Source organism: Crocodylus porosus, unplaced genomic scaffold, assembly GCF_001723895.1.
Source record: "Crocodylus porosus isolate Cpor-Errol unplaced genomic scaffold, CroPor_comp1, whole genome shotgun sequence".
NCBI classification, from domain to species: Eukaryota; Metazoa; Chordata; order Crocodylia; family Crocodylidae; genus Crocodylus; species Crocodylus porosus.
This window is the reverse complement of record NW_017728916.1, coordinates 8017728-8039130: the sequence shown is the minus strand read 5'-3', so window position 1 is coordinate 8039130 and position 21403 is coordinate 8017728.

Here is a 21403-nt window from a genome sequence, read left to right as displayed (position 1 = left end):
CCATGGGCTGAGAAACACTGGCCCACAAGAACCAGGCTGAAGGCAGGTGTGATGGCTAGTGCTATCTATAAAGACATCAGAGGCGAGCACCCAAAAGGGAGAAAAGCAACTGTAAAAGTCTTGTGATTGGTGGGCAGCCCCAGTGAAAGTCACACGTTGGTGGAATCAGTCTGCCCGAAGCTTGTGCAGGATGAGTCATTCTGTGACTGTCTCGTGTCACATAAGGTCAGTGCAGTAGGAAGTGGTCCCTATCGTACAGGGGGCAAAGTAGGTAACATGCATACTTCGGTCAGATATGAAGCACGGCTGCATTTCCTGTGCGCACGTCTCTCTGTCCTTGTACTTTACTGCTGATATTTTAAAGTAGGGTTCGGACCCTTGCGCCTGTGTCTGAGTGAGCAACTTGTATGACAGCCTTCAGAAACTGTCACAGCGCCCCAGGTTTCTTGTATCCCTTGCAACATGAGCATCTCTTTTCAGGAACGTTCTTGCTTCGCCTGTTGCATTTTCGGCCCTACAGATTATTTCTGGTCCCCGCCCGTTTCTCACTGGGTCTGCTTCTTGTCCTTAATAAAGAAATTAATGGAATTGCAAGGGAACATCTCTTTCTATTTCCTCTTTACTGATGAAAAGGTAGTGAGACCATTTTGTACGAGTGCTTTTTTTGGCTGAACAAACCCAAGAGTGGCAAAACACAGCAAGGGGCAGGAATCTTTGATCTGCAAGTTTCTTTGCTTGAAGTATAATTGCTGCCTAGCAACACAGATTTGACAGGATGCTTGTCAGCAGGACCCAGATTTCACACAGCAAGGATAATGGCTGGCTTCCAAGAATGTTAAGGTCAGCTGTTTCTCTTGCACTTTGCAAGTGGTTACATGGTCTAAGAGTAATATGTAGGGGCAGCTGAAGCTGTGAAATAACAGAACTAAGCAGTGCTCCTAGATGCACATGTAATACTTTGCATAAAGTTGTTAGGATGTAAAAAACAGGCTCTTGGGACAAAAGAAATACATAAAAAACTCCTGGCACACTTCTGCTCTTCAGCCATTAAAAGAGTCAGCTCCTCCCAGTCTAGGTGAAAGGAGAGTGGCTTGACACAGGTGGGGATCAAAGACCAGTGAACAATCAGAGTGCAGAGGGGCAAACACACGTCCCATCATGGTCAATTGTGTGTCCCACTGTCACCTGGAGTGAGCTGAAATGCTTGCTTCTGTTGATGGGAGCATTTTGCTAATGAAGGTCAGTGACTGTCAAATGCTCGTGGTGTGTTATTCTTCAGATGCCTTTCTAAGGCTGCATTACAGGACAGCTTGTCTGTGCAAGTGTGGAAGGGTAGCTTCAACAACTCGCAGCAAAAGGACTCTGCCAGTGTCCTCCACTGAGCCTTGCATTGCTTACCTATCCAGAGCACAGGGCTGCACTCAGGTATCCTTGGCCAGAGCTCCCTAGTCAGCGTCTCGGGTAGACTCCCCCATATGTAGGGAATCTGCATGAGGTGCTGGACGCCGTGACCCCTGCTGACATCAGTGGAAGACAAGGGTGCTCAGTGCTCTGCAGGGTTGACGGCGTATACAGTGAGTGGTATATGGTGCATGAAGCCCTTGAGGAGGAAAGGAACCATATAACGTATTAATAAAATGCCTTTGCATTCATGTCCAGGTTGACTGATGTCTGTGCTGTGAGCTTGAGCACTTGTTGCATGAAATATAAATTGTTAAACAATGGTATCATTTATAAAGTTCTGCATGTCTATCTTTTTCATTCAGGCTCTTTTATGCACTCTGGGTAATTGTAAAACAGCCACTGTCTTTCAAATCAGCTGCATATCAACTGACTGAGGAGCTAGAAACTGGTGAGAAGGTGACAATCTGCCAGCCCACGTTACAATCGCAGAATTCAACCAGGTGCAGCTGTCTGTCTCCACACAAGAGCCAGGTTCCCCCTCATCAATTTCCTGGCCCATCCTAGCTCTCTCCTTCCCCCCTCCCACACCACTTTTCCCTCCCCCAGAATCATTTCCACGTCTTTCCCCCTCTGCAAGGTGCTAGAGACGTCTCTCCAGGCACAGGGACCGATTCCCTTTAAAAGGAAAGGATACAAGCAATGTATGTGTGCTGATCGCCGAGGCTTGTTTATTCTGTTGTACATGGGAGCTAAGCTACTAGTGGGGAAGTGTCAGATAGTCTTTACAACATCTGATGTGATTCTGAGAACAAATTTTGCTTTCTTTTTAAGTTTGCTCACTTTTCCTGGAGTTCAAACTAAAACATGTCCCTTTGCCATTCTGCACCCCCACCTTTTTATTTTCACTTTATTTGGGATATTTCCTGAAAACAACTGTGCTTGAAGTGAAAATTAATTCATGCACAAACTATTGCTCCATCTCCCAGGCCTTATTAACACAGGACAACATGTGCTGTTGTTGTAGCAGTTAGAGTCAGGGTCTCAATTAACAGGTTCTCAATTAAATGGCAGCTCTACAAGAGGCAGAACCCTCTGCAGACTGCTGATTTCTCCCTTAACGAGCTGTATGTGATGCCTGGGAGCCTGCATGTGGCAGACTGCTGCAGAATTTGGTCCTGCTGTGTCCAGCCAGGATACAGGAGAGAACCAGGCACCCAGGCCACATTTACCCTTTGGATGCCTCAGTAACAGAAATGCTGGGAATGGAGAACGTAATCAGTCAGTGCTGAGATTGCTGCCATCTAGCTTTTATCCTCACAGAAAGAAACAGGTCACAAACCAAAGGCAATGAACAGAAAGACTTAGGCATGCTTAGATCCAATATGTTAACAGCCATCACAGAGAGGCTCACCTGTTTGGGACTGCACAGTATTACTTAGCTCCCATGATACTGCCCTGGCTTGGAGAAGGGTGGTGGTTACCTTTGCTAATAGCAGCGCTTTTGACTTGCCAGCAGCAGTGACTCAGAGCAGATGCTGTTTGTGACTTTGTGGTGTTGGGGAAGAGGCTGAACATACTGTGAGAAGGGTGGGAGAGGAAAGAGAGAGATTAAGATCTGTAAATAATATGTAAGGTGAGAACCACAAGGCTTTGATAAGGGGGAGAGAGACAGAGAAATCTGCTGCCCAGCAGAAGAGCCTTCTCTGCCTTTTTAATATTTCCCCCTCCTCCTCTCCTGGCTGTCGGTGGCATTCAGTTGTATCCTGCTGGAATATCACCTACACCGTGAGCTCTCCTGGGCATGGATGATCTTCTTTGGTATAGATGCCTGCAGTGCCTAAATTGGGGCCTTGATGCCCCACTATGGGCTCTTAACTCCTACTCTGAAATACTAGGATAGAGCAGCAGCCTCTGAGCTGTGCAAAAGGAAAAAGGACCTCTATTTCTTTCTAAGGAGCAGTGCAGCATGGGGAGACAGCATCTGGGGCCTGATTCTGCCCCTGCCATCTCTTAGTCTGCCTGCATTTCCATTTGTATTACAGAAGGGGACTTGCAGTGTGAAAATCTCACTTCACAGAGTTCTCTGATGTCCTCTCTGAGTGCACATGGGACCAGCCCTCTAGCTCCATGCCCATCCAAAAGCATCTCTGGATAGATGGAACCAATTCTTTCAATAGCTGACATGTTTCCTACAGCCCCAGCTCCTGGAGTCACGGGTTTATGTAAGAAATTCAGCTTTCATTTTTCTTAAAAAAAGGTAAATGGCTAGCCTTCTTGGTTTCAAAGGGCTTGACTAGTGTCCTGTAAATCAAGAGGCAAACCAACAGGACATCAGCACTTATTCTTGTTTAAGCATCTTCTTCTCTTTAAGAGATTAAGATGACATTTTGTGCCTGACTAATGATATCTGGATGGGTGGGGCTGGTCATCCTGTCAGAGCCACCCTGAGAGGGGTCCTCTGTCTTTGGGTCCATATCTACCAGATCCAATGGAGGCACACACTGCCCCTTATCACACGTAAGGGTGGAAATAAATGTGGTACAGACATGGGAGCCATGAAAAGGCCCTGGAAGGTACTATGTCTTCTCACTCAGCTCCACAGGACTAGAACATCCAGTTGTTCTGGCTCTTACCCCACAGCACGGACATGCAGAACATGCTGCAGGTTCCCAGAGGAGAACTAGCACCATGCTGTTATTTCTCCTCTATAGGAGAACTTTATTTCTGGGGCTAATTCACTATTTTAAAACTGGATTTTTGGTTGCATGGGATGTAGAAACATAGCAAATTAGGGTTGGTAAGGGACCTCAGGAGGTTATCTAGTCCAACCCCCTGCTCAAAGCAGGACCAGTCTTCTGGAGAGCTCTGACAGGTAAAAGCTGTGAGCTAAGGTCTCTGCTAGTATTGTGCTTATATGTATATATAAAATCTTCTTGGAGGACCATGCTCCTTCTGGACACAGGCTGTGCTACAAAAATTGCACCTTTACACTGATAAGACTTCCTGAGCATTTTTTCTCGTTCTAATAGATTATATTTAAATAGAAACTTTAAGTAGTCTGGTTCTATCAATATTGGTGCAGTAGTGTAAGGCAGGCAAGACTACGATGCTTCTTAAGCGTGACTGGTCTGCTAAAATGCATCATAGTGCTGCAGCTGGCTTTAATAACATACAGGTAGAGAAGGACACCTTATTTGGAGTCAACATGTCATCCAAAATATTAACTGTCTCCATGAGTCTATTTGTGAATGACCTACAAGGAAAGCAAAATTATTGCCATATTTGCAGAGGAATGAACTGAACTGATAAATATACACTTGCCACTTCACAAGGAGACGTAAATTAAAGAGACAGAGCAGTCCATTTGGTATAAAGACATTCAATTACTTCAGCTAAAATTAGTTGGGAACAGCAGCACATAAAATATACAATGAGACACCAGTGTTTGGTTTTACCATCTTCCCACTTTGCTGCAGGCTGCAATTCAATTAAAATTCAGATTCACTGTATTAAAATGCAATTCCTGCCACCCCTCAGGACCTGCATAATGTAGAGGAGACAGCAGCCACTATACCTGCCTAGAATCCTGAATGTCAACAACGCCACCAGGAAGCATGGAAGCGCAGTAATGCAGCAGGAGTCATTTATCTTTGCAAACCTCCTTGTCAATAACTCGGGGCATTAATGAAAAGCTTTTGCAGAGTCAGAAATGTGTGTTCTTATACCCTAGGCTTACTGATGAAAAACCATGGGGAATTTCCCCATCTTTTTCTCTCTCCTCAAAGGACAAACGGTTATTTTATAAGCAAGTGGTAAACCAGGAAGGGTATTCAAGAGAACCAGAAACAATATTTTGTTGAGTGCTCACAGAACGCAGAGACGGGGGTGGAAATTACCACAGTCACTTATAGAATAGGTTTGTGAAGCTGCAGCCTGAGCTTAATAATTCTGTTGCCAGCAGGTTCAGCTTCCCCGGGTGCAAAATTCAACACCCACAGATGCAGCTTGCTCACCTTTACACATTTTATTACCTTAAGCGTGCAGACTTTTGTAACAGTAATCTCATCATCTAATTTAACAATACACAGTTAAACAATATACCTCACCCATGAGACTGGCCTACCTGATATTTAAGAAAACAAGAGCTGTTGGGTGCTTTTATGTTAGCTTCTGGCTTTTGAGCCTTTAAAGTTCACATTGCCAAGATCCTCACTGCCATCATGAGGGCCAGAAAATTACTTTCTCATCCTTTAAGCTGAGGCAATGTGGTCCCAGGGGTCTGGAGCTCTAAGAAAAACACCAAATATTGTGTGTTTGTTGGTAAAATCATAGTAGCAGGTAACGTGGCAGAGCAGATGTGGCAAGACTAGGAAGGTATGATATGCAAGTAAATCCCACCCAGGAAGCCCCCCATGACAAATCATGGATTTTAATGGACTCTAATATGAAATGCTATAGAAATGACTGGAAAATACAGGGGGAAACAAGTGAAGCCATTGTAATATCACCTTAATTATATCAAGCAACAAAATGTAGCTGAGCAGGGTTTGTGCTGGGGAAGCTATGGTTTCCTTTTCTGATAAACAGGTCAGTGCTAATGAGAAAAAGGATCCCACTGAGTTCTGACATCTGTGCATGTAGAAGCTTGTGTTCAATCCACTCTGCTTGCACATCCTCCCACCGTCACGTCTCACGAGTGCTCGCTCTCTCTCATTTCACAGGCCTTGAGGGTCTATAGCTGCTATCTAAAGCCTTATGAGTTCCAAATACACAAAATATTAAAATGCAGTCCCACCATGCATGGACACGGGGGGAGGAGTGGAGCTGGGATTTAAGAGAACAAGAAGCCTGCAGGCACTGGGTAAATCAGAATCTTCCCCTCCTGAAAACACCGCTCCTAGGATTGGCTTCTCCATCATGGCCAGGGAGTCTACATTGGCTCTGACAGATCAGCAGGCTCTTCTAACAAGAATTTCTGAAGCCAGAGCTACAGAATGGTTGGGGATAATATGGTCCCCTGGGCCCATCTCTCTTCACTGGAGGGAGAGAGAAATTGCCTGCCTGGCACGGGGATAAATTGAAATATGTAAACCACTCCCCAAGCCAATGCTGAACTGACTCCAGTGCCCTGTGGAGCTCATTCTGGGACAATACATGTGAACTGACCATTTAAATCTACAGCGAGCAGCAGGGAAGTGGTTGGGAAGGATTATAAACAGAACCTCAGCAGCAAAGCACACAGACAAAGAAAGAACAGCTTCTTCTTTTCTTCTTCCATCTTAGATGGAAGCAGCCCTTTCTTCTGCCTGACAATGGTACAATATCACAACCCCCTAACTTGCCTTAAGGGACTAGAGCTAGGCAAAACCCAGGATAGAATCCCCCCCCACAAATTCCCTGAATTTCACTGAAATTAAAAAATGTGGTAACCGTTCCACCCCAAGATTTTGCAAATCACTATCTTTTTCAAACTGCTCTGCAAGGCACAAGCTACTTGGGTCCCAGTACTCTGTGGCCTCTGAAGAGCACGGGCCCACTGAGAGAGAGCACTACTGCAAGCGGGAGGAGAACTGGCTCTCTTGCCTGCTGCCTGTAGAAGCTCTGACAAGGAACCCAACAGCTAGCTGTACGTCAAACACCCCTTTTCCAAAGTAGATAAGGAGCTAAAGATAAGGAGGGGATTAGAAGGGTGACACTTATTACTAGATGGATATTATGCAAGGTAATTAGGCATGTTAGAATGTACAGCCTACCCTGAAACTTAGCCAAGACAGGTTAATATCCCTGCTTATTTGTACAGTGGCAAGGAATCATGAATTTACCTATGTAGATGGGATCATCCTTACATTTCATGAATGGCCCTGCCTGTGGTCTATGTCAAAACATACACTACTAACCAAAGCATTACATAACCACTTTCCTTTATCTCTCTTGGTCCCACTGCTGAGCCTTGATTTGTTTCTAGCTCTACGTGCCTACATGCTCTTTCACTATTGCTGCAACATTGTTGGGGAGTAGACTTATGAAAAACTAGGAGTAAGTGGTCTAGTAAAGCCTCCAAAACCTCAGAGCATGTTAACTCAGATCATCAGGCTAACCCAAGGTGCCGCTGCAAAATCCAGGCAACAACACAGTAGAAAGAAGACGGTTCAGGTTCTGAAAATATTTGCTCAATACGTGAATGAGAATTATTTTCCAATTCATCAAAGTGCAGTACAATCTACTAGGCATTGGCACATGCTACACATTTTACCTTTGATTGCAAACAAAGCATTCTGTATTTGAGGCCCACAAATACACATTATTGATAGCATTTCACTGTGACAAACACATCTCATCATTCCAAAACTGATGCTTAAAAAGCCACTATGGCATAGAAACTGCAGTCACTGCTAGGTAATGAGCTTCCAAAGTGATTGACTTGATCCACCTCAGTGTTTAATGTGTTGGATATCACTTATAATTATTGTGCCAATAATGCAAGCCAGTACTTTACAGACCTCACCTTGTGCTAATTCATTTAATCTCTGAAAGGAGCTGGGGACTTCAGCCAAAACACATAGCACAATGAATCTTAAAATTAAAGACAAATTCATGTCTAGCAAGAAGACAGTCAGGATGCTTTGGATGTCTCGAGACAGTAGACAACAAAGTGGTAATCTCACCAATAACATCTGAACAGTTACACACAGGGCTGTGCACTGTGCACAGTTGTAATAAAATCCCCAGGCACTCTTTCCTAAACTCTATAATTCCTAGGCAAAATATAGACACTTTGCAATTCTCCCCAGCTTGTATTCTTGCTGTAAAGTTATTCATTAATAGCTTTATGGGTCTAATCAACAGCATATCTCCTATTTCACCCGTCTTGAAATACATCTGTAGTACCAGATGGCCACATACAGGACCGCAGGGTCCTTGTTCACATGGAATAGCACCTCTCTGGACTTTGATGGAAAAGCTACGTAAGAAAGATGTTGCTGAAGTTGAGCATCAAGTATTGCTCAGTCTTGCCCCAGACCAGCCTTTCTATTTGTCCATCTGATTATCATGGACAAGGCCCACCTGGCTAACTAGCAGCCCCTTTTTATGGGGGCTAATGGATGAATGGAACAACTAAATTCTTGGGACAACTAATGAAAAAAGACAGGATAGGAGTGTTGCATGTGTCAAAGGGTCAAAATGTGAAGATAAGTGTGCCTGAGGGGGACTCTGAGCAGAGCCCCCTGGGCTGCACCCACCAGTCCTCGAAGGCCTCCAAGGAGCCGGTAGATGTGACCTACTGGTGCTCTGCCTGGAAACGTGCATGGACAAGTGAGAGGAAAGCGATTCCACAGTCTCCAGGTACCTTCCTGGTCAGAGCCTCCTTGTTGGTCAAGTACAGGGCCCACTTGGCCAGGGCCCCCAGAACTACCTGAGAACATGTGCTTAACGAATCCTTTTCTATTTGTTATACCTGCCTTATATATCACATATCTGTGGTGTCTTTCTATCCTAGGGATTTTGTACAAGATGAAGGTGCTGGGGTACAGTCAGAAAGGGGAAGGGTGAGTGGAAGATCTCAAAGCAGCAGCTCCATACAGAATTTGGAGGGGAGCATACACAGATTTGATTAAATAGGAGTTCTATATTTGCCACTTCTTGGTATGCAAAGGATACCCAAACCTTAATGTTCCCTGAACATTCACAGACATTAAGAAGCAAAAAGGGAAGTCTCAATGACTGAAACAATTTTGAATTTACTGCTTTTATATGAGAGAAGGCAGGATTGCCTTGACTAATGCCATGCAAGCCTCCTGGATCTCCCTGAAGCCAGCATGTAGTCACTGAAAGGTGGAAGGGACACAGGTGTGAATGAATGAGATGGAGAAGGGGAGCAAACATAGTAGAGAGTAGGGCTGTAACCTGAATGGGAGTCAGGCTAGTTTGTGTCGCAGTCTGTTATACTATATCTGAATCACCAGTTGACTGAACTTCCAGACCTTGCTAGGAGTCATGGTCTGATCAGAGTAAGGACACAGGATTTGCGTTGTGCTGACCACAGTAGCAAACAGGAGTTTTTCATGTTGCAATTTAAAAATCCAGTTATGGCAAGAAAACAAGCCTGGAGATTGTTGAGGAAAAGGCAGATTATTTCAGAGACCATCCTTATGTAAAGGTTTTCCTCAGTAATCCTACCCCAGTCAATAAGGCACCAGGTACCAATTAAGTGTCAGCTGAGCTGCCATGTCCCTGTCTACATCATGACTTTCCAAACCAGCTGCGTTTTGTATGCATCAACATGTTTATTTCTGTGCCAGGCCTTCCCCTACTTCGGAGGTGCTCTGACTTCCTTCCTGCTACTATTTGAGAGTCCTGCTGAAGGACACTGGTTTTGTATAACAAAGTAGGCTGATAGGTTTCCTCTTGCACAGAAAATTTTAGCCAGGACTCAATAGAGATAATAGGAACTGTGCCCTTGAAGCCTGGCTGCTATTATTCATTGCCAAGATGGATGCATTTCAGTTGAACTAAATGAAAATCATATTAAAAACTCCTCAACACTATAATTCTTCCTGTCTGCAGAACCAGAGGGATTACGGATATGGTACTTTGTCCTCTGACTAATTTGTGCAATATCTGATCTGTGGATGCGCACATAGATCAAATGATTTTTGAGTATTATATCGCATTTCTTGTCTCAGAATTTTACCTACCATCATGCTACTCATTAATGCAAGCCCTCAGAAATTTCTTATGGATTTCACTAGTCATGATGTGCCTAAATAATTTTGTTATCTGGAAATGTTGCCACCACTTTCAGTCTTCTTACGTGAGTTGTTAGTAAATCTATCGAAATAGGCTCCAGTGAAGAACCTTGGAATAGCCCACACTTACCTTTTTGCCCCTGATACTCATTGTTTGCTTTCTAATTCTCTCAATTTCTAGCCCAGGAATGAATTTTACTTCTCACTTCATTATGACTTAGTTTCTTCAGTAAACCCTTTGCTGGGTTTTATGAAAGCCTTAGGGACTGGTTTGTGATGGTCATCTGTAATGGTTAGAGCTGAGGTCATGGTCCAGGATTAGAAGTCTGAAGACAAGCCTTGGTTAGGATCCTGAGTCAGAAGGTTAGTTGTGAAAATGAACTAGGAATCTGGATCTGGAGTAGGTGGTAGGCAAGCACAGGTACCAGGACAGAAGTTTGAGGCTAGATAATACAGGAGCCTGGGCTAGAGGTGATGGGTTAGGCTACTTTTTCTCAATCTTGTTAGATTTGATGCATCACTTGAAAAAATGCTGACTCTTAATTTTTACTCAGTTTTTAACCACAGAAAAACAATAGAGCAATTCTTCTGGTCTAAAGAGCTCAGACAGGTTATAATGTTTTTAACTACTTCACAGTCAGGGCGGCTAGGATCTGGAACCAACTTCTAAGGGAAGTGGTGCTGGCTTCTACCCTGGGGGTCTTTATGAAGAGGCTTGATACCTACCTAGCTGGAGTCATTTGAGTCCAGTTTTTCTCCTGCCCAGGCAGGGGGTCGGACTTGAAGATCTACAAGGTCCCTTCCAACCCTACTTCTATGATTCTATGATATGATTAACATTGTGAATTCCTATTTGAAATCCCTGGGTTTATGGTGTAAATCGTGGCTGCACACCTAACAGTGCTAACATTGGGTGGTACCCTTGAAAGGATCTCATGGTAGCCCAGGTGTGCCAGAGCACCCTCATTAAGAACCACTGGGTTAGATGATGCAGGGACTACAGAAGGAGAAGGGAAACGAGCTTTGTAAATAGAGAAGCAGGAGGAGCTGCAACTTTTAAAGCACCAAAGAGCAACTGAAAGGAGTGAGCCTGTATCTTGGGCTCAGGTGCTTGCAACCAAGAGGGCAACCAGGCACAGGTGCAGCCAGTCCAGAGCCAGGTGACTTTTGTCTGGCAATAAGCTGGGGGCAAACTTTTAACCGAAACAGCAAGTTGAAAGTCCAGATAAATTATATCACTTGGTCACCCTTTAGCTACAATTTTGCTGACACCTACAAAGAATGCTGCTTATTTGAACCATAGTGATTTCCCCACTTTAGAATTCTGCTTCCTTTTTTACTGTATTTAGAGGTATGCATTCCTGTAGTGGTATTTTTATGATTGATTGCTTCAGTATGCCCTGTGTTATGTCTAAGGATTTTAATTTCCTTACAGTACCTTTCGGTACTGTTTTTACTTCTTAACTTTTCCACCTCTGTATAGTTTAATGCCATTGTCCTATGTTGTTGTTGCTGCGTCTTTTTGTATTTCTAAGGATAAGCTTAATTGTACTATAGTTTCTATTCCTTAGTGACTCAATTATTTCTTGAATAAATGCATGTGTGTTGTTTAGGATGATGTCTAAAATATATGCTCCCACTTGCAGTCTGTAACTAATGTTTGGAAGATAGTTGTTGCAAGTATTGAGATGCTATTGTGATATTCGTTTATTTTACATGCGACTATTTAAATCTACTCATTATTACTTTCACGTTACCCTCAGTTGCTTCACTATAGAGTCCATGTTCTTTTCCTGGTCAGCAGGATAGTGTTATAAAACTTAAAGTGCATTTGTATTTGAACAATTTAAGACTTGTACCCATGCAAGTTCCACTGTATGAATAAATACGTATCTCCTTTAATCAGATGTGTTGGTTTCATTAGATTCTATTGATACAGTGATTACGTATTAAAAGAGAATGTACTTTCTCAATTATTTAATCTGGTTTTAAGATCACCTGAGTATCACAAGAAATAGCATACCAAGTTATTTCTGTTGCAGTCTAGTCTGGCTGTATTCACTGTTTCAGACTTTGTAACTGGCTCCTGCTTGTATGTAAGAGTGTGTGAGTTTAATTCTTTTAAGGCTGATCATGATGAGGAATTTCATTGTGCCCTGAAGAAATGTGTGGCCACTTCAGACCTCTGGATAAAACTCTCCCCTTTAGAGCATGTATACTGAACATGCTCTTATTATTCTCACTGTCCCTATGACCAGGTTTAAAAATAGTATGATGCATATTAAACCCCTTAACTATTGGATCAACAGAGATTAATGGAAGACTGGTGAAGCACTGATACTGTATTTAGTCCACTTGGACATATTGATCTGTTTTTGTTTGCAGATGGATTTGGTAACTTGTTTCCAGGCAGTAATCAATAATTTATTTTATATTCAGTGTGATCTTTTAATTGTAAGTGGACTTAAAGACAGATTGCTTGGATAGGAGAACTATTGATCGCTAGCAGAAGGCACAGTTCTCAACTAACATTCAAAGAGCAGAAATATGAAGCTACCTGCCTACATTGCTCTTATGACCTTGGGTAGATGACACAGCTCTTCCACTCAAGCTTGAATGGATAGCATTGACTCAAACTTGCCCAGCATTGTGCAAATTGGCTTGCCTCTGCCATGAATTGGGCCATAGAAATCAATGAGAAGTGTTTGCATGAGGCAAGCAGGATCTGGTCCTTAATGACTGCCTTTCGATCTTAAAAGTTATATATAAATGTATGTTTGCATCCTGAATAGATACTGTGGTCATAGACAATTTATTAATATCTGCAGGGCTTCTCAGAGTTTCCATGTTACTATTCTCACACATGTACTGCCAAACAATATTTAAAAGAAGATGCAGCACTTCCTCCTACATGAAAAAAGCTCTGTCCACCTATTGCTAGGCGGGGCCCTCTAGGCCAGTGCAATCATGCAACAACTATCTCGGGACTCAAAGCAAAATCACAACTTAGTCGCATCTTCTTTTAAATATTATTTTGTTGTACTTGTGTGAGAACAGCAATGTGGAAGCTCTGAAAACACCTATAGGTAGTTTAATGAATCGTCTGTCAACACTGTAGGATGGACACTTGCATTGTATGTACCCAGTGTCTCTGCAGGAAAAGAAAATAGCAGCCTCTGAAAGTGCTCTTCCCAGTCTGCAAGATGAGAAGCCAACACAGGAGTAAGGAGGAAACTTGTGTTCCCTTACTGCCCTGTCCAGCTAGCCAGAGTCAGAACTGTGGCCATACACCAGGCTTATTATTCAGAAGAAAAAAGACTTTCCAGATGTTTGAGCAGCAGGATTTAAGAAAAGAATTGTTCCTTCCACAATCTCAAAGCTGGTCCACAGTGATACATGAGAATAGAATATAATTTGTCACCAGGGAACAAAGGCATCTAAGCATGCAATGATGCACTGTCTAGCCAGATGAACATGCAGTCTGGTGAGATGAAAATAGTTTTCTGCCAGTGAAAAGTAATTTTGTAGAGCATCATAGGTATTGTTTAACCTAGAACAGAAAAGTCTTATTCTGAAAACAGTGATCGACCTATTATTTTAGCTATTTGCACCTGTGCATGTGTAAGTGAGATTTGTTTTTTGGCAGCTTTCTGACTCATTAAATAATTACAAAGTTCTGGGTATTGGGAATCTTGGTGTATGGACATTTTAGTAAAAGAGTCACTGATGGAAATTATATTAAAAGGGATGTTTCACTGCAAATGCATGTAGCTGAATTCTGTAATGTTAATGCAAAAGAGAACAATTGCTGGAACCATTGTCTTGTTGCTATTTTCATAAGAAAAAATAAATCTTTAATTCTTTTTCCAACATGGAAAAACATGAGCAGGGAGAGAGGACCCAGGGGAAAGGAAGACAAAAGCAAAGTTGTTTTAATTCTTTAGATAAAAAGAAGATTACCTATCTTTAAAAAAAACTATATCTCTTGTTACATTTTCATAACTACACACTGATACTATTCTAAGGATTTTTTTTCAGCTTAAAAAATGCTTCATAAAGAGCATCTCAAAATGCATATATAAAAGGTAAGCAGCAAAGCAATGCATACTTAGCTAATGCAACCCAAAGGTTACATGTATTTGTATTAATTTCATAAAGTGACTCAATCAGAAAGATTATTGCTTTAATTATTGATATTAGAGAAGCCCCCAGAGATTCCTGCCAGAATACTGACCCCGTGGTGTTAGGTGCTGCACAGACACATAGATATGGGCACGGCCGGGAACAGCTCATACCCAGGAAGTGAAACGGAAGTCTGTTTCAAGCAAAAAGTCCCTCTATAAACAGATTTGCACCATGTCATTGCAGACCAACGGAGGTATTGCATTTCGTCTTCTACGTCCTTTCACTGAGAGTAGGAGGAATTCCTGTGCTGAGGAGTTCTAGGGACTTTCAGGTCGGTAATTCAAGCACACCTTGATTTCTGTAGCTGAGCAAGGAAATAGCTGTTATTTTTCAAATAACTGGGATCCAAATTTTATACAAGACCTCTTATAAACCAGTAACAATGCCTGGAAATGAACCGAGAAGGGTATTATATTCAGCCAACACCAGAGTAACATCTTCCTTCAAAATTCTGCAGAATTCCAAAATTAGAAGAAACTTAATCTGTGCACTTTCTGACTTCAAATCAATGATTATAAAGCAGTCAAAGTGAGTAAGAAAGGAAGGTCAGAAATTCAAAGAAAGAATCCTATGCCATTAAAAACACAAGTGAAATCACAAAAGAAGGAACTTCAACATTGAGTTTCTATCAAGACAAGCACATTTTAAGGGAAACAGGCTATTGAATTTTGCAGGTGAAGCACCTTAAATATTTAATCTGCCAGCTTTTCTACAAATCCAGAAATGGTTCTTCATTAAAACTACTGAAAGCCACTCATTGGTCATTAGACACCAATATTCTGACAACAAAGCAAACTAATGAAAAGTATTTAAAGCTTAAAAATCTGTTTCACTGAAATCAGCTGACAGGAAAGTAAGATTTACCATAAGGTTAAAAAGCTGGACAAATGAGACCGTAGTAATCTCAACGTACATTTTTCTTTAGTGCAGTCCCTAGAGAAGATTACATAGTAGAACCGGCAGATTGCCATTCAGTAAAAGGTTTTTATTTGTTAATACTTATATGGACAAAGAAGGATTTCAAAATAGTACTGTTAAACTTAACGTAAGTGAGGTCCTTATTGGAAATACTTTCAATTTTGTATTCATAAAAGAGTTGATAAGATTAAGTTTTTGATTATAACAAACTTATGAATGCTCACAACTTGCTTTACATTCAAGATGCACAGACACACAAATAGACACACTGGAAAGCAACTGATTAATTGATCACCACTCAGTTGTGCTGCATATAGCATAGGGTAGAACTGATATAATAAGCTAATTGTTCTGGACACACTATACCCACTGGTATGTTAATCCTTACTAACTGTTAGTTCAATATAATTAATATTAAAACTTCAGTTTAGTTTCACTTAAAATAAATACTGAATCCATTTTCCCAATCTGCAGAAAAATCCCAGATGAGTATGATAGTCGACAAGAATAAAAATGTATAATACAAATATGAAATATGAATACAAATATGAAATAGATATTTAGGTCAGCTACTTTCATTGTAGCCACTTCATTAATTTAAAATACTTCAGACTCCTGAGGCATTTTGATTTCATATCACACTGAACATCATCTTTTCTGACTGAATGATACTTCAGGACTATGCTCTCTGCAATGAGCTTCTCAGGCTTGCCTGTCTTTACTGCTTCTCTCACATCTCATCTCATTTGCTTCTCCAAACTGATAAAGTTTTGATCAGTTGTATACTGAATATGTTGCTTCCTCTGCAGAGAGCAATCATTCAACATTCAGTGGCTAAAGTAATATTATTCTCTGTTTTAATACTTTACTGCTTCCCTCTTTTGAAATATTCAATTTGCATTTGAAATTACTGTAAAGAGCTACTTGTACATTTTTGTTTGAAAACGGTTGTAATATTAAGGCTGGATTGTTTCAGGTCTGTTCATATTACTTGTTGGAAAAAAGGGCAGGGAAGATGAAACAGGGATTTTTCACTGTTTGGCTATTTTTTGTAGTCACTTACACCTGTAAGCGAGGACAGAATAGGTAGCCATGAAAGACGAACCTGTCCTGGCTTCCCCAACCTCAAGCAACGTCTCTCCAACAACAGACTACCTAACTCCTATTCTCACCAAAGCACCAGCCTGGGTGCTAGCTGTTCCCCCTTATCACCACAGACCACGTTATCACTGGATCAAATAACATGGATTATAACATTTAAAGTTCATTTACCTGCACCTGTATCAATGTCAGGTAGCGGTATACATGCTTACAGTGCCCCTCTGCTGTCTAGATTGGACATATGGGACAATCCCTACTTTGTAGGAGTAAATGAACACCAATGTGACATCAGTGCCAGAAAGATGGACTATCTGGTGACAAAACACTGTGACCTCCCTGGACTTTCCATTGCTGACCAGAGTGCCTGTTCTTAGACAACAAAAGTTTTAAAATTAACTTGAACAGGAAACTGTGAAACAAGAAATATCCCACAGGCTGGATTGTGTTACGTATGGTCCAAACAGAGACTATGGGTTCTTATTGCATTACCGGATTAGTTTTTATAAAACCCATGTACCTCCATGGGTTAACTGCCTTGTTTTTCTTTCTCCTACCTACTTTGCCTCTCAGGAGTGTCCTATCCTCTTTCCTCCCTGCTTCCCTAGCTTTTATCATCATTGCCTTACTGCAGTTCCTTCCATCTGATGAAGTAAGCCCTCTGCTTAAGAAAGCTTATGTTGATCTGTGATTGAGTTGGTCTATAAAAGTGCAAATCTATCCTGTCTTCTGCCAAACTATAGGCAAACACTAACTCCACAAGGACAACCATGCAATTATTTTTGGATGGTATTTTTAATGTATTTGGATCAAGTTAGATTTGCAGGAATACTTGTAGGGTCTCTGTGGCCTCAGGTAAACTGGCTCTGCTCTCTAAGAGGTTTGCTGTAGTAGAGAGGTTAATACCCACTTGCCCACCCATGAAGAAACAGACGGGAATGCCAGTGCTCTCATTCAGCCATCTTGGGAGCAAAGAGGGGATCCTATTTGTATCTCTGGGTGCTCACAAGGATAAGGGGACTGGTTGTAGGTTATCTTTTTGTTGCAGGAAATGTTCAATTCTTTAGAGTAGACTGCAAGCTCCTGAGGGCCATGGCCTTCCCTCTTGAATGTCTTATTGTCTATCTAGCATCTGGAATGCTATGGAAAACCCATGCATGGCACAGAAGACACCTCCATCATCCAGCAGAATAGCAGAGTATACATGGGACCTACCTAAATTAAGGAAGTTGGTATCTTTATCGAAATTTCGGATGTTTCTGGAGGGGGCAGGAAGAGGGCAAATATTGCACCCTGTTCTAAGAGGATAAGCCATCATCAGGAAGAGGACTTGAGTAACAGCTCTGTAAGGAATTGTTCCCTGTTGCTGTGCTGGCCTAGGAGGACTGATCCACAGCCTGGACCCCCATGCATAGGATGGCATGTCAGGCACAGAATTGCACCAGATGGTCTGCTGCTGAGAAACTCCCCAGCACCGTCTGGCAGCTAGCACTGGCCTTTGGGACAAGATGTCAGCCTGCAAGAACATACTAGAGCCAGCCAGGTTCACTAAGCAAACATGTTATTCTTTACTTCAGGCTAACAAACCAGCTTCAGGAAACCTGTCATATAGTACTCCTTGTACGTTTGCTGGAAAAGCAAATCGCACATGTTGCTAGATAAGTCTGTAAAAATTGCTAATACAGTGAAAAGTTTGTTATTTATGGAATAAAACCAAGTTGGCATCTGATCTCTCCTTGAACTCACTTGTTACCATGCTCTGAATACAGAGACCTATTCAACATAGAACCCTGTTTAGGATAAAGCACAAATGCACTTATGTACATTCTGAGTTTGAAGCATATAAGCCATCGCCTTGATTTAATTAGGACTACTCCAATATGCCCAGATTAAACATTTAAGTAAATGCTTGTAGGATCAGTGACTGTGAACATATCTAATTATAGGTGATTGAGCCTTAATACAACTCAGTTCCTTATTTATTTAACAAATCTTTGAATTCGGCTTCATAACACTACAACACAGCTCACAGCAAATGTGTTACATTTCCACTGGCTTCTATCTGCATCCTGAATTGCTTGGATTTTATTGGCACTTGAACTGGTTTGACCAGATGAACTGTACAATGAGGGTACAATTTACATTAGATGAAAGGAGTCTGGACAGAATTACCCCTGGTGCTAGGACCATAGGTGTATGTGATTTACAATTACAATCTCTTTCAGTGTTTCTCAATCTTCTTAGACTTCAGGTACGCCTTGTAAGAATATCAGCTCTTAGCTTTCACTTGTGTTTTGATGATGGAAAATAATAGAGCAATTCTACTACAAAGAAAGCCCACAACTTTCAAACAGGGTGCATCTTGTGAATCGTGTGTAGGTGTTTTCACACTTAGTAGTGCTAATATTGTGTGGCACCTTGTGTACCTTTTAAAAAGATCTTGTGGCCCCCTGGCTGAAAGTTACTGGCTTATTTAAAAGGCCCACAGTGATCCCCTAGTAATTAAAAGAGAAAGTTTAATGCTACATTTCATTAACTATACATTGTTGCAGAACATTTTGAATAAGCAATTCCCAAGATTAGGATGGCAGCCTGCATCCTCAATGTTGCAAAGTATCCAGGGAGCCTTCATGCTCAGTAACAATCGCTCTGCACCACCACAATTTGAAATTAGTAAATGTTTATACTAACTCATGCAAGGGGTACACTCTTCAAGGACAGGGATTGGAAAATGCCTTAACCTGCAAAGATAACACTAGTCTCTGCTACCTCAGATTTAGTGATGAATTGGCTATTCTGCTTCATCTTACTTCAGCTGATAACAAAGATGCCATAGGGGCAGAACTGAACCCCAAACAATCCATAGCAAAAATTGTTAGCTTTGCTTAATTATAATCCATTTTCTTTACATGAAGCCAATGCATTAGTTTTTAATAAGCTGAATCAAAGAGAGAGAAAAAAATTAGACAAAAGTCAAGTTCAGAACAAGGTAATTTTAATGACCTGTAATTCAAGAACAGTGTGACAGTTTTCTTCAATCTTTGCAGAAACCTTCTGCTTTGCCTTCAGTGCAAGTCTGGCAAATTTGCCAAGCTAAATTACAGAGGTGTTTTGAAAATTAAAGGCTGCCATCCTTTTACAATTACCAATTGCATACCAAAAAATCTGCGCCGCATTACACCTTGGAAACCTGATTAATTTCAGCATGGGTGTTTTCATATGAGTTTTGTTTTTTTTAAATAGTCAAAACCTTTCTGCACTGCTATGTACCAAATGAAGGGGTGGAGGAGATAGCAGTGGGGCAAGAGGAAGGGATATAAAAGGAACAGGAGTGATAGTCACCAAACCAGAGGGATGAGGACTAGCAACCCCACAGAAGGGGAAGAAAGGAAGCAGACCCTTTGGTTCTAGGCTGGACAGTGCCAAGACTGCTACAGGAAACTGTACATATGATGCAACTCTGAACCTGCCAGTAGTAACACACTCCAGTTAAGACAATAAACAGTGTCCAACCAAGCTGCTATTTTATTTTTACTTACTAATAATCCTGTTTTAAAACACAAACATCTTTAGTGCACAGACTGCTCATTACTTAAACTCTGCAACTTCATTTGTGACTAGCCAATGAAAGAGTGGAGCAGCTCTGGCCCTTATGTTGGGGAGGGCTGAAGCAGCGAAGGTTTGCAGTGGTGGGAGGAAAACATTGACTTCTACCTCCAGTGTTTCCAGGAGAGTTTAAAGGAGTTGGTTTAAACTTGAAACCATAAAGTTTAAAACAGCAGTTGAGGTCTCTTTAAAATGTTGTGTTCGCTTGTGCAAAAGCAGCAAGTCTATTTTGATTTAGTGACTGCAAATAGCTTTTATTTTTAGCTCTGGGCACCCTGGCAGAACAGTAAAGCTATTCAGCGCTCTACAGTGTAACATTCAAGCCAAAAGAAATGGGGCCACATCTCTCACCTTATGCGCCTCGTTCAACCCATGTTCATTTGCTTTTGCTGCCTGCTCTTGTTACGCCCCTCGTTCATTTCCTTTGCTGCCTGCTCTCTTGCTACACCCAAGTAAAACGTAACCTAAAAGTGAAGTTCCACGTGGTGAAACGGTATGACCAGTCAGGGTGATATCTGCATCAAGGCGTAGCAGCAAGAAACAGGCTTGGTTGTCTCTTCCTGACTGTCTGTAGTCAAGTCATCCCAGAGAAACGCTCGGAGCAGCCATCTCATAGCGAACATCTTCCTCCCTGTTCACTGTTAGTTCATTTAATTCTTTCTCCCCGGTGATTAACTGAGGGAAAAAAATGAACGCCCTGCATTCATCCTGCGTAAGCGAAGAGCTGCCCGATAGTCTTCTGCCATCACATCTGGTAGCAACCCCCCGTTAATGCTCTGCACGGTACAAACAGCCCAGTCTACTTCTTGCACCTACTTCTTGCATCAGCGGTCAATTTTTACGAATTGATCCATTAATTGGCTCATGCTGTTAATGCAGAAGGTGGTTCTGGGTCCCTCCATCTTGGGGCAGAGGAAATGGGGGCCTGTTAGCTTGGCCACTTCTCTTGAGGTGGCCCAGTAACACCACCTTTTTAATTGCACAGCTTGTGGCAAGAGCTTGGCCTTCCTAGTCCACATCAACCTCCCATTGAAAGCCACCGGTCCTTGACTCGGGACATCTACAGGACCATGCCCAGGGCATGGCTGGGTGCCAAGGGGGTGACCGCAAGGCCCACACTGGGGCCCCTGGTGACAAGCCAGGGCCCTTCCAGCCCCAAATCGACGACGCCAAGAAGCGTCAGGCCTTCCCCAGCCTGGCGATGTGGCAAATACACAGACAGAAAAGGTGATTCCTGGGTATGAAGGTGTGAAATGCAGCCTACATGTGCCCCCCACCGCCTTGAGGAAGGGGCACAAGGCACTGAGTCCAGCATGGAATTGCTCAAGAGGTGAGGACTTAGTGGTGGTGTCTCAGCCCCCGCCTCATAAACTGGTAGCCGTGTCGGCCATCCCGCCCCTCGAGGACGGACGGGGCGGGCACGCCGTGAGGCGCTGTTGCGCAGG